The following is a 13,018-nucleotide window of genomic DNA, read 5'->3' on the forward strand; positions in this document are numbered from 1 at the left end:
ATTACCAACCCTAGTAGGATTGAAATTCTCATTCAATTAGAATTGCAACATTAATTAAACTCTTAATTATTTGAATTCTAGTAAGACTAGGAATACTTAATCCAAGGTTACTTGGGAATTAAGGAATCGGATAATTCTTGGAGCCCAAGAAGAAACAACCCAACGCAGCCACAAGGGCCACGCTGGTGTGCGTGCTGCCTTGGCCCAGTGCGTTGCGGCCCATGCCTCGGCAGGCCTTGCAGTCGCTGCTCGCTGGCTGGGCGAAGCCCATGAGCTGCTGCCTTGCCGCAGGCTTGGCGCGGCCCATGTGCTGCTGCCTTGCTTGCAGCTTAGCGTGGACCCTGAGGTTGTTGCCTTGCTTGTAGCTTGGCGCGGCCCATGGTGCTGCGTTGCTTATCGAGCGATGGGCCGACTCGTTTGCCGTCTTGTCGCTCGTCGAGCTTCCGATTCGTTTTCCGATTCCGAAATTCATTTCCGTTTCGAATAAATATTTACATTTCCGTTAATATTTCCGATTCCGGAAATGATTTCCTTTTCCGACAATATTTCCGATTCCGATAATATTTCCGTTTCCGGCAATATTTCCGATTCCGTCAATATTTCTATTTCCGATAATATTTTCTGACACGAGCCATGTTTCTCTTTTCGGCAACATCTACGACTTGGATAATATTTATATTTCCGCGTGATCCATATTTCCGTTTCCGGCAATATCATCATTTCCGGAGTATTCTTTATTTTGCCTTTTGACGATTTCAGCTCCCACTTGAACCAAGATTTTTCGTTTATGAATGTTCATAAATGGAGTACTTAATGAATACTATATTCATTTAAATACTTGATCCATTCACGTACTATTTGTGTGACCCTACGGGTTCAGTCAAGAGTAAGTTGTGGATTAATATTATTAATTCCACTTGAACTGAAGCGGCCTCTAGCTAGGCATTCAGTTCACTTGAACTCACTGAATTATTAACTTGTTAAATAATACTAAACCGCATTTATTAGACTTAGCATTAAATGCATAGTTGGACCAAGGGCATTATTTCCTTCAGTCTCCCACTTGACCTTAGGGACAAGTGTGCATTTCCTAATTCCTTTGTCACTTGATGCCTGCTCATGAACATAAGGTAAGAGTAGTCATCCTTATTATGTCCAGAGGTATTTCTCGGTTTCAGAGTTCAACTGATCAAATAAACAGATAATCACAACCTGTGATTCATCTGAGCACGACCATGCATTTTTCAGTTTCTAGCTCTCCGAGTGGCCTTGTACAACTTTCAGCATCTCATCCCGATTTATGGGAGGACAATCTGAATCTTGTGATCTTGAGGTTAGACTTAGTTTGGTAGGTGATTACCTGAGCATTTCCGTTATAGTCTCCTTTTACGGTGCGACGCTTGGCAGCGTCAAAGTAACCAGTTCTCAAACAAGTAATCTCAAATCACTCAGGTATTGAGGATTAGTGTTTAATAATGTAATGAAATTTACTTGTGGAAGATTTTCATCTCTTACAGTAAAGTTTCATAGGTTTGTCCGATACTAATCTTTTCAAGTAAGTATCTATTCAAATGATTGCGACATTTCCATCTCCACATAGTTCAAGAAACATAACTACTAGTCATCTTGAATTCTAGTCGTCTAGCGTTTTCTATGCGTCCACCTTTAGAAAACTTCCGACCAGGGACCATTTTCAACTTTTGACATTCAAGTTCACTTGATAGACATTTCTTAGTCACAGGACTGGTCCTGACTGTCTATCTTGAATATATTGTCAAATTGAAAGGACACGTCATTTAATACTAAACCAAGATTAAATGGAATATGAAAATACATTTCATATATGATAAATGTTTAACCCCAATGTTTTACAACCATGTAGCCTCTAACCCATCTTTAAAATAATTAATGGAATTCAAAACTATGTTTGACTTCCAGTGCCACAATGTGAGTGTTGTATTTCACTTGTTGCATAGGTTTAGTTATCATGCTTTCCCAATCTTAATATCCTTTTTCATCGAATGTCTTTCGAGATAGGATGATAAGATCTTTTGAGTTTGTTTATTATGTGATCTAGTCTTTCTTACTTCAATAGTGGTTATACGCATTTCGCAATGAAGAACCATCAAGTCAGCAGACATGTGATCTACCCAAGTTCAGTGAAGAACTCTTAACGTAAACAACTATGTTTCATTTCTTCTTAGGAAATAAGTACTGTACTTCAATTGTATAGGTTGCTAGTGATGCTTTGTTTGGATTTTCTTATCCAAGAAGTTCACGGATAGGTGGAAGACTTTCCAGCTGTATCTTAGAACATAGAAATTAATATTTAATTTCCCACGCAAACAACTCATGATCTTCAATCCATGTAGCCATTTCAAACCACGATGCATATAGCTCGTTCTTGCCAATGGTTAACTCCAAAGGGATCTTGCTTGATCCTTTGCCAGTGTTTATGCGTGTAGCATCAATATTTAGCATATCTTCATTTCCTTGAATCAAGAATTATTCCTATGTACCTTTTCAAGTACCATAAGTTTTTCTTGATCTCAATCTACTTGATCTTTACTTAGACCAATAGAGATTGGTATATGTTCGTTATGCCTAAAGCCATACGATACATTTTTGGCGATCCTCATATTATATCATACATGATAAATTCTTTTGCAGAATAATTCCCAATTGAATTCTATTCATGTAAATTTAGCTCATTCAGTTTCATAGATACTGAATCCAGCTAAATTCTTTAATGTATAATATAGGTGAATTCTTTGACGTTTAACTTAATAAATTCTTATACATAGTTCAAACACTCATTTCTTAGATTTATTCATATGGGTCGAATATCTCCAATGGAGTCTTTAGTGTTTGATTTAGCAAATGCCATTACTTAATCTAAAACAATATTATAAGAACTTTGTGAATAGATCTTATTACCTAGTATGTACTAAGTTTCTCCTTGGTCCATCATTGATGAATAATTTAAAATCTAGGTCATTAGCATTTGAATGTTATTTTACAATAGAGAGATATGTATGTGATACACATAGGACCAATTAAGTTTTACGTACTCCCACTAAACTTCTTATATATCTATAAGAATCATGTACATTTTATGAAACTAAAATACTTATTAGCTTCACTAAAATACAGTTCCAATTCCCAATTGCTTGCTTAAATCTGTACTTCGAATTTTTAAGCTAGCTTTCCTTTTCAAGCATTTATTTGACTCATTGCTTGATTGAGGAAGATGTTTTGTCATCCAATTGCCATATGTACCGATATGCAATCATTACTTGATTTATAGACTTGAGCATTACGATTATGCATGAGGTTTCAACACAATCCATGCCATGAATTTGCTTGTAGCCTTTAGCAACTAACTAGCTTTGTGTGTGAACACGATTCCATGTTTGATGGTTTTTATCCTTAAAACCAATTTGCAACCAATAGGTGTAAACCATTCTTGCAAATCAACAAAATGTCAATTTTGTCATCAAAACATTGATTCTGTTTTATGGCCTTTAACCATTTAAAAAATTGAGTCTATATATGGCCTTTAACCATTTTAGGGAATTTGGGTTTCGTCATAGCTTTCTTACAAGTCACAAACTCATTAATCTACATGATAATAGTTTGGTTGCAAGTTGTAGGTTTCTTCACTATCAAATAGAAGAATCTTATAGTTTCAGTGACCTGAACTCTATGCCTACTTGGGTATAGAACATCAAACAACAGACTATCAACAGATACTTGAAAGTCCTTTGAATATTATGTTCTCCTTGAAGCACTTGTCAAGTCTTCTAAGAGATGTCTATTCTTTAAAGCCATTTCTAAAATCCTTAAAGAATAAGTGTTCGGATTTTCTGAAGAACGTCTAAAAGCCTCCGGAATGTCCGTTTATGTTTGTTGTTCGCCTCGAAGACTTTCGAGGTCTATTTTCTCCCACTTTTTATTTTGGAAACGAATCTCCAAAAGGACACTATTTCGAGCAAACAAACATTATGTTCTCAAAAAATCGTGGTAGAAACAATACCCTGTGTCTCATTTAAATCAATCACAATGAGACATATATCTATACTTGGGCCTTAGTTTGTCGAATAACAAACACTAAGCTCCCACTGAGTTTAGCAACTCTTTAGATATATATAGTATTGAAAAGATATTCTGAAATTACTTTTCAATAGCTTTGACGAATTTGGTTTAGGTTGATGGTAGTTAAGCATTTTGTTTTAGAAATTATAGGAAAACTCTTTGTGATTCATCATTGATCGAATCAAGTACCAATTGACTTCGATCATTCCAATTTAGATATACCATATCCTATGGAGCACGATCGTGAAATTACAACACACAATCATTGATGATCATTCTTGACTTAAGTAATCATCAACATGATCTGACCTAGATATTTATGATTTCTTGCCAAGTGGACGTTTTTATACATTTCTATAAATCTTTGAAATTGCCAAACAAATTCAAGCTTATATCATTTTGAGTAAATAAATCCATATTCACTCAAAACCATGTGAAATAATAAAGTCATAAAATCTTTCTTTGACTTTGAACTCTATAGTTCATATCTTTTGTTACTTTCAACTAGACCGGATCAAATGGCGGGCCGGGTCGGGTTCAGGCCGGGCTTGAGCGTAAAAAATCAGCCCGCTATGTCGGGCCATTTTCGGGCCGGGCCAAATTTATACTAAAAAGTGTATTTTTGTGTTTCCCAAACCCGCCCAAAAAAATAAAATTTTCGGGCCGGGTTGGGCCGGGCCCGAAAACCGGGCCAGAAAATTCTGCCCAAACCCGCAAAAATTTCGGGCGGGCCGGGCCGGGCCTACGGGCGGGGCTCATCTTGATCAGGTCTACTTTCAACAAGTAAGACTAGCTTGTCTTGAATGATCAAGAAATCAATTAACTTTCAAAAGTCCACCAAAATAGAGCTTTTGAATGTTACCTTTTTGATATGGTCTAAGCAACAATGCTAAAGGTTAGTGGAACTCAAATCAAGAGATTGATTTGAACCTAGTAAAGTTCCTTATTGTTAAAGTGTTGTTTGTTTTAATCAAGCATACATGACTCAACCCGTAAATGACCATTTCATTCAAATAAACACATAAACATTATTTTTGTTTTTCTTGAATGTGAGTCTTTCTGTGTTTGAAGCAAAAATTTAGGTATGCTGATTATGGAACAAAATAGCCATTAAGTTCCAGCCTTGAAAGGACTTAAAACAAACTAGATGACCCTACAACTAATGTAGCAATTACATGCTTCCACTATTACAAAAAACCCTTTTGGAGTCGCCTCTTAACCACCTATAGAGTCGCCTCATGGGCGACTCCACAGGGGGCGATTCTATAGGTACCCCCTTTATGTGTCGCCTGTGACCCGACAATGTAGGTCGGTTTATGTGTCGCCTCTTATGTTGGAGGCGACTCCGGAGAGGAAATTCTATGGATTTGTGTGTACTTTTTGAGTCGCCTAATTCGTTTTAGGCGACGCATATGGTTCTCTATCGTGTCGCCTGTATTTTTTAGGCAACGCATATGGCTCTCTATCGTGTCTCCTGTTTCGTTTTAGGCGATGTAAATGGTACTCTATGGTGTCGCCTATTACGTTTAGGAGACACATATGCTACTCTATGGTGTCGCCTGCTTAGTTTGAGGTGATGCATATAGTACTCTATGGTACCTACTTCGTTTGAGGCGATGTATATGATAATCTATGGTGTCGCCTCATTGTTCGAGGCGATGCATATCTTAGTTTCCGCTATTGAGTCGGATCTTAATTAAAATTGCTATATTTTTTATATTTTTGAGCGAATATATAATATATATTATATATATACATATATAATTGCAGCCTATATAGGACTCGAACCTACATATATGTACGTGGCCCAGTGGCACATTGCTCTACCATTTGAGCTAATAGGCTTTCAAGAATTAATGGTAGTACTACTTAAAATACTAGGCTGAAAAATGTTTTAAGACTAAACAATTTAGAAAACGAATAAATACTTCCTTAAATTAAACCACAATAGTAAATTATAACCCCTTGAAGCAGGTAACTTCATTAATTATGGGCCCCACCCCTTTTGTTCTTCTTCTTCTCCCTTATTACTGTATTATAAAGAAGGGTTATATCCAGAAAATTGATTCAAACACTGAATCTCAGCAGCAAAATTCAGTAGCAGGAGCACATACCGCAGAAGATTTACTGCAGCAAAAACCAGTTTCGATAAGCAAGAATAACAGTTTAGTTTAAATCATAGAATCGGTAACTGTACAAGTGCAGCAGGTACTGGAGGTTACTATTTATTTTTCTGCTGAATCCTCTTTCAGCTTCCTCTTACTCCCTGATTTACTGACTGAGTGACTGACCTACGGAGGCCTAGCTTCCAAATCCAACAGATTCATCATCTGAAGCTCCACTACCTAAATATGAAAGATAAATGTCAGTGTCCACTCTTAGTTTATCCAGCATATAGACTATTAACTAATCAATTACAGAATATTGGATAAAGAGACCGTGTACAAGAAAGGAACTAAAATAACGTGTAGTAGGGAGGAAAACTAATAAGTGAGAAGAGGAAATTTATTTATCCATTTTCTTCTAATAGTCGTAAGACACTATCTATATTCTCTATGTTAGCCTTTCACCAAAAAGCTGGTAGTACTGACCCACCAATAAGTCAATTAGGCAGATAAAACTAGAGCAAATCATCAGTACAAGAAAATGGATCCCTTCGATAAACTATGGAACAACAGCAAGTCGATTAGCAAGCAAAAGTTAGAGCACAATGGCATTACATTCGGACCAACTCAAAACTAAAAGTTAGAAGAGGAAATATATGGCCTGCAATAATTTTACGATGAAGAAATGCATCTCGTATTGACACCCAGTATGACATGTGAAGTACTTCGTATATAAATGTATAATATATACAAAGAACAACAACACGTTAACAGAAACTATGAAAATCAAGTGAGAATCGGCAAGCAGAAAGATTGTCTGGGAAGGAGAAAACATCAGTAAAACTTATTTAGTCATGTAAGAATCATGTGAAGAGAACATGGCATAAATTTTTCAAAAACACAGGACGCTCCGCTTCTAAATAACGTTGTCTTTCCCTATAACAGATATGAAGCCTGCATGGATGTTATTGATAGTGATTACAAACATGTCCTGTGTAAATCCAGACATCCAGTGTTTGTCTAGCAATAGTAGATAGAACAGTTAGAAGGAATGAGTTTAGTGAGGTTATGAATACTAGTGAAGAAGTTAAGACTTTGCTTAGAGAATTTTATGAGATACCAGAAACAAAAGTTAGCACAGGTAGCATAATTCTTCAAAACCAGGAGAGTTCCATTCTCCAGATCATTAACAAGACCAAAACCGATAAAGTAGTGCGTCATATTCTATGTGAAGGTCAATGTACTATCAGTGTCAATGGGGAACCCACTGATCTTAATCCCATGGATTCCCTTGGCTTTCCTTCTTAGGTAGAGGTAATGTTTCATCACAGGGAAACCACCATATTTTTGCTTAATCTCAGTTAATCTCAAACACGTGAAATCGATTGAACTTAAAACCAAAACCATGAAAACAAAATAGCTGGCAAACAAAAAGTCAGCAGGAGTCAACTTTGGTAACTCAACAGCAGTTTATAAACATAAGGATGAAGGAGAAGGAATACAACAATACTAAACGCAAGAAACATCAATAAGAGCAACTATTGACTTATCATCATGCTGCCTTGACAATCGGATTGGCTTTAGCTATAGCATTCTGAGCAGCAGCCTGATAATCAAACCGACAATCATGCTTATTAGGGTACCTGTGAGCAGCACAAAGCAGGTTTTCGCACCAAATTGACTAGATGCATATTAGTTTTATCCTGTCAGGCCAATGGTTCTGTGCAAATCAAACGCAAGATCATATCTATTCAGGTCACATTAGGTATTGTCGTGTAAGGCCTTGATAGCTCTAGTAATTTCAAACAACCCCTTGCACACTAAGGTGGCATATTTTAATTAAAACTCTTTTGTCCTGGATAATTTAAAAATTACACAACAAAATCATCTCAAACATATAAGAGCAGAATCAATGCCGAACGTGTTGAAACAAATCTCACGGCTTCTGGAGGAAGAATTGGGGAGAATGTTGCAAAATTTGCTGCAAATACCCCCAAAAGGGTGAAACCGAGCAAATGTATACATTGCAGTGCGAAGTAATCAATCTTGAAACAATGATATAAAAAAGCATGTTGCACATATGCAAATATTCAGTAAGTCAGTTCATAGCATTGCAAACATAAATTTTCAGTGTTTTTACATGATAAAAGACATAAAATTTTACATAATATAAAGATAAAAATACACAAAATTAACACAACAGCATATGTGAATTCACAACAACATGTAAATCCTAATTAGTTTGATCAGACATCAAAAATCTCGAGCAAATAGTACTAATTGAAATCACAACTAGATTGTAGTACCAACAGCCGGCACATCAAAACTGAATCCCTGTAGCAAAATTCAGAAGCAGATACTAGCAGAAAGTAGACCAACAACAACAACTGAAGCACCGCATAATATGCAAGAGCAGAAACCAAGTATGCAGGAGCAGAAACTAAGAAGAGAGAGTGACTCAAACTTCAACAACTTACCCTCTCAGACATCTTTTTAAATTCCTTGTCTGTCTCATCCATTAGGTTCTGACATGCTTGAGCCTACATCAGTTGAAACAATAAACATGATATTTTGAAATAAGCTTATAAAGCCTCAAGGTCTCAAATAGTTCATACTCTTTTGATACTAGATGCATTATATTTAGTCCACCTCCATGCCAGCTTTCCATTTGACAGCACACATTTGCACTGGGATATGGATTTTTAGACAACAGATTCAAAGTCTTTGTGTTATAGAAACGTTGAAAATATAAGGACCTATGTCACATATCATTTCAAATATGGTGCATAAGGCCATTAGCTAACGAGCGTGAAATTTTATTGATTGACTATTGAGCTACAAGGAATATTGTGAGTGAGAAAACCACATTCGAGTCAGAGACATGAGAAAATTAATGCATTTAGTCTGCACGCACATACAAAGACATGTTTCTTGAAAATTAAGTCTTCACTAGAAAAAAAAATTAACCACATTACTTCTATGAGTGATTTCTAAACATAAATTATCTAAACTGATGCTAAGGCGTTTAATTTTAAGTCTGAAAGATTGACAGTCATATGCAAAATAGATAGTGCATCAGATTCTGTAAAGTTTATGTTAAAAATCCAGAGGATCAAATAAACAAAACAATTTCAGACACCATATTTACACTGTTACACACACTGTAAGTTTGCTGTATTAAGATTAAAAGAAATATACTACACAACCACAATTCTCTCTCTAATAAACAGTTATCTGAGTTCAAAAAATAAATAACCTCTAGCTTCATTCAGCCAAAGTGACTGAGTGCTCAAGTCTCTACCATTTGCAAAAGCAATTAACTGTAGACATATAGCAAGCTAACTATAAGCCGTAAGTGCAGAATTCAATCATTTCAAATTGAATTAGCATAGCATGTAACTATCCAAGAAAACTAATTCTCATGCTCTCAACAATTAAGACTTTATGAACAAGGATATAAGCATGGATTTGGCAAACACCTGGTATAAAGTCAAACATCTGAATTCTCATAGACAAACACCAACTCAACCCCTATATAGTTCAATGTTGAACACGAATATCTTGACCAATATAGACAATTTCCAATTCTAGGAACAACAATTTTCAGTCCTCCAAACTTCACTCTGCCTATGTTCTGACTCCAGAAAACAATCATTTTCAATCCACCAAACTCTATTCTACATATTCTAACTCCAGAAAATAGAATTATGAATCACACGAACAAAATTTCCATTGTGATATACAAATTCAAACCATCAAAACTCAGAAACCATAAAATCAGCAAACAAGAAACAACCTTTTGTATCAACAAAAAAGATGGACCTCTAAAGCTTCATATTATGACCTGTAAAACATAACCTTTCTCGATAATTTGAAGTCCATATTACAAGATAAGTACTTTTAAATTTAGATCAGACAGCATCAGCAAGAGCTAAAGTAAATTTCCAGTCCACAACAAGTAGACCCCTATGAGATGGCTACTACTTTTTAAAGTCTACTACTATACTGTAAATGAGATGGCTTGATTGGCTTCACCTTCAAGCATACCCCTATGAGCAACTTAGAAAAACAAGGTCATGTTTGTTTCCCCCATAGAACCCACACTCCAGCAAGAAAATATAGACATGAGTTTTTTAGAAGCACAAGGCAAGATCGACTGCTCAAGTGAAGCAAATTCGATAAGACTCAGAGATTGTTTCCGATATTCAATTGCCACTGCAACAACGTTACATAAAACCCAAAGTTCACACACTTCATTCATAATAAACAAATAACAAATAAACAACTAATACGGTGCTTCGGATACAGAAATAACCATCACCGATTAATTAAGCTCAAACTAAACTACCAAGTACATTAAAACACAAAACATATATTTAAAGCCTAAATCATCCAACAATGTTAATTATGTACACAATAATCCATTTAAATTCAAAATTCGAAGTCTTAAGCAACAAATCATAAAATTGCTCCTCATTGTAATCTATAAAAAGCAATAATGAACAAACTAGCAAAAAGACAAGCCTAGAAAACTAAACCAAATCACTAAATAAATTACAAATAGAGAAGAGGAAGAGGACGAACCGAAGACGGTTTTGGAATGGTTCACCGACGGCTTCGTGCGGTGCCGATTGTGTCTGAAGCTTTTGTAGCAATATCGTCGTCAATTTGTTGATGGAGGTTGGGTTTCAATTTCTGGAGTATTTCGTGGGCGGAGGTTTTCACTGATGGAGGTTTTTTCGCGGATGAGGGTTTAGGTTGATGGAGGGTTTTTAATTTTTCTGAAGACTTTTTTTTTCGAGGGAAAGTTCTATGACTTAGAATCCGGACGTGTCTTATTTTTTGTTTTAAGTATTTTTAATTTTTGTTTTTTTAACGGTTTTTTCATGAAATGCCTCTGAGGTTTGCAATAATGCACCAAATACCCCTGCGCGTTTCAAAATTCATAGAATACCCCTATTTTTCCGTACTGTTCATTAAATGCACCTGTACTTAACGGACGTTAGTCTGCCGTTAGCTGTGTTTTACCATTCTACCCTTAATTCATATTTGGGGCTATTAAGGATGAAAAACCCTAAAGAAAATCAAAAAAAAAAAAAGAATCTCAATCTTCTTCGCTTTCTCTCTCATCTCCCCTGTTCTTCTTCCTTGAATTCTACTCAAACGCTACAAAATCTGGGTGTTCTTTGGGTGAATTCGGGACAAAAAGGGGATATTTGAAGCGATTTCGATCTCACCCCCAATTCATCAATGGCAGATTCACCTCAAATTACTCAGAAACACAAGGCTCCATGAGGGTTCGATCTCACCCCCAATTCATCAACAGCCATTGATCTTCTTCCAGTGATTTGGTGGTGCAAGTGGTGGGAAGTCTGGCGAATCCACCATTGTCGCCGACGAAGGTTGAAGGCTGGCCAATTCCGCAAACTCCAAGAAGAGGAAGGAACCCGAGAAGTTGCAGAAGGTTGAAGAAGTGGGTCCTGTTTGGTGGGTTGAAACCTCCAAGAACATCTCCCTTCATTTTCAATTCGATCCAGATGGTCAATTCTCTGCTAATCTCTCTTTTTTCTCTTTCTCTTGGTTTCGCGTTTGTAATTGTGGTTGCAAATTTGCAGGGAATAAAAAATTTAGGGGTACTTGAGATGCAAATTGCTTTTATTATTTTGTATATTTATTGAGATTGGTGGGATTATTGGAAATTTGAAGTTTAGTTTTTGAGAATGAGATTTTTGGGTTGTGTTACTTTGAGATGAATTTTTGTGGAAATTTAATTCAATTTAACATGATAATTTGATTTTGTCTATTTTTCCTTCCTTTTAATGATAGATTCCAGAAATGAATTTGTTGTCTACAGATCCCTTAATATTGATATTGAGGATTGTGGATTAAGCCTAATTAGTAATTTACTTGTGAGTTATCAGGAGTTCGTATTAATGTTTGTTTATTCAGAGGTTTAATTGGTTATTTTGAGGCCTCTAAACATGGAGGATCTGAGGCAAGCAAAGAATCAAGTAATGAATTGTAAAATCCAAGAATATGAACTTGAAAATTTATTTCAAACACTATATAAAATGTTAAATCTTACAACTTTGCACTTCCTGTACTGCAGTTTCTGATAGTTTTGCTTATGAGGGTGCAGTACTGAACGAACTAAAGCAGTGGAAGGAGCTCTATGGAGAAGGAGGGTCAAGAAATGAGCAACTTACTTACTTCTTATAGGAAGGTGGTATGGAGAAGGCGGGTCAAGAAAGAAGGATCAGTTGTAAGAGAACTCTGAGTCCTCTTTGGCAATAGATACATACCATAAGGCACTGAAGGAAGCTTATGTAATTTGTATTTCTTGTTAAACACTTTTGGTGGGCGAGTGGGAAAAAGAGAGTTTTAGATATAGATGCAACGAGGGCTTACATATATCTACTTATACCGTATTCTGTATTAAGAGTTTGCTCATGTTGTATAAGAAAAATAAAGCCTAATTTAACTTACAATTAATTTATGTACTACCAGTTACTGCGGCAGTAGCCATTTGTATATTATGTCTTATTTAACTTACAATTAATACTTGTTCTATCTCTTCTAAGTACTTGAATTTGAAACTGAGTGTCTAATGGTTAATTAAAGCTGGTTTGCATTGCAAACTTCTTCTGTTTATTAATGGAAATTTGTTACAAACTGCTCTACTTCATTGTTACTTTGCTAGGAAAATTAGAAATGCAAAATAGCCGTTAGATTCAAATTCTGCAGTTTAAAAGCAGTTTGGGTATTTGGTTCAAACAACTTTATAAATAGGTGTATACTATGCAAAAACTTTATATGTA

At 35.9% G+C, this 13,018-nt stretch overlaps 1 long non-coding RNA gene across 1 annotated transcript; it reads right to left on the bottom strand.

The window, feature by feature from the left end:
* Nucleotides 1-5,826: 5,826 nt before the first annotated feature.
* LOC110787038 (uncharacterized) lies at nt 5,827-10,983 on the bottom strand. Its single transcript, XR_002533013.2, has 4 exons — nt 10,785-10,983; nt 8,678-8,740; nt 6,318-6,440; nt 5,827-6,222 (listed from the first exon to the last, which is right to left on the bottom strand). It is a non-coding gene; the product is annotated as an uncharacterized lncRNA (long non-coding RNA).
* Between the last annotated feature and the right edge of the window lie 2,035 nt (nt 10,984-13,018).

Source organism: Spinacia oleracea, chromosome 4 (assembly GCF_020520425.1).
Source record: "Spinacia oleracea cultivar Varoflay chromosome 4, BTI_SOV_V1, whole genome shotgun sequence".
Classification (NCBI taxonomy): domain Eukaryota; kingdom Viridiplantae; phylum Streptophyta; class Magnoliopsida; order Caryophyllales; family Amaranthaceae; genus Spinacia; species Spinacia oleracea.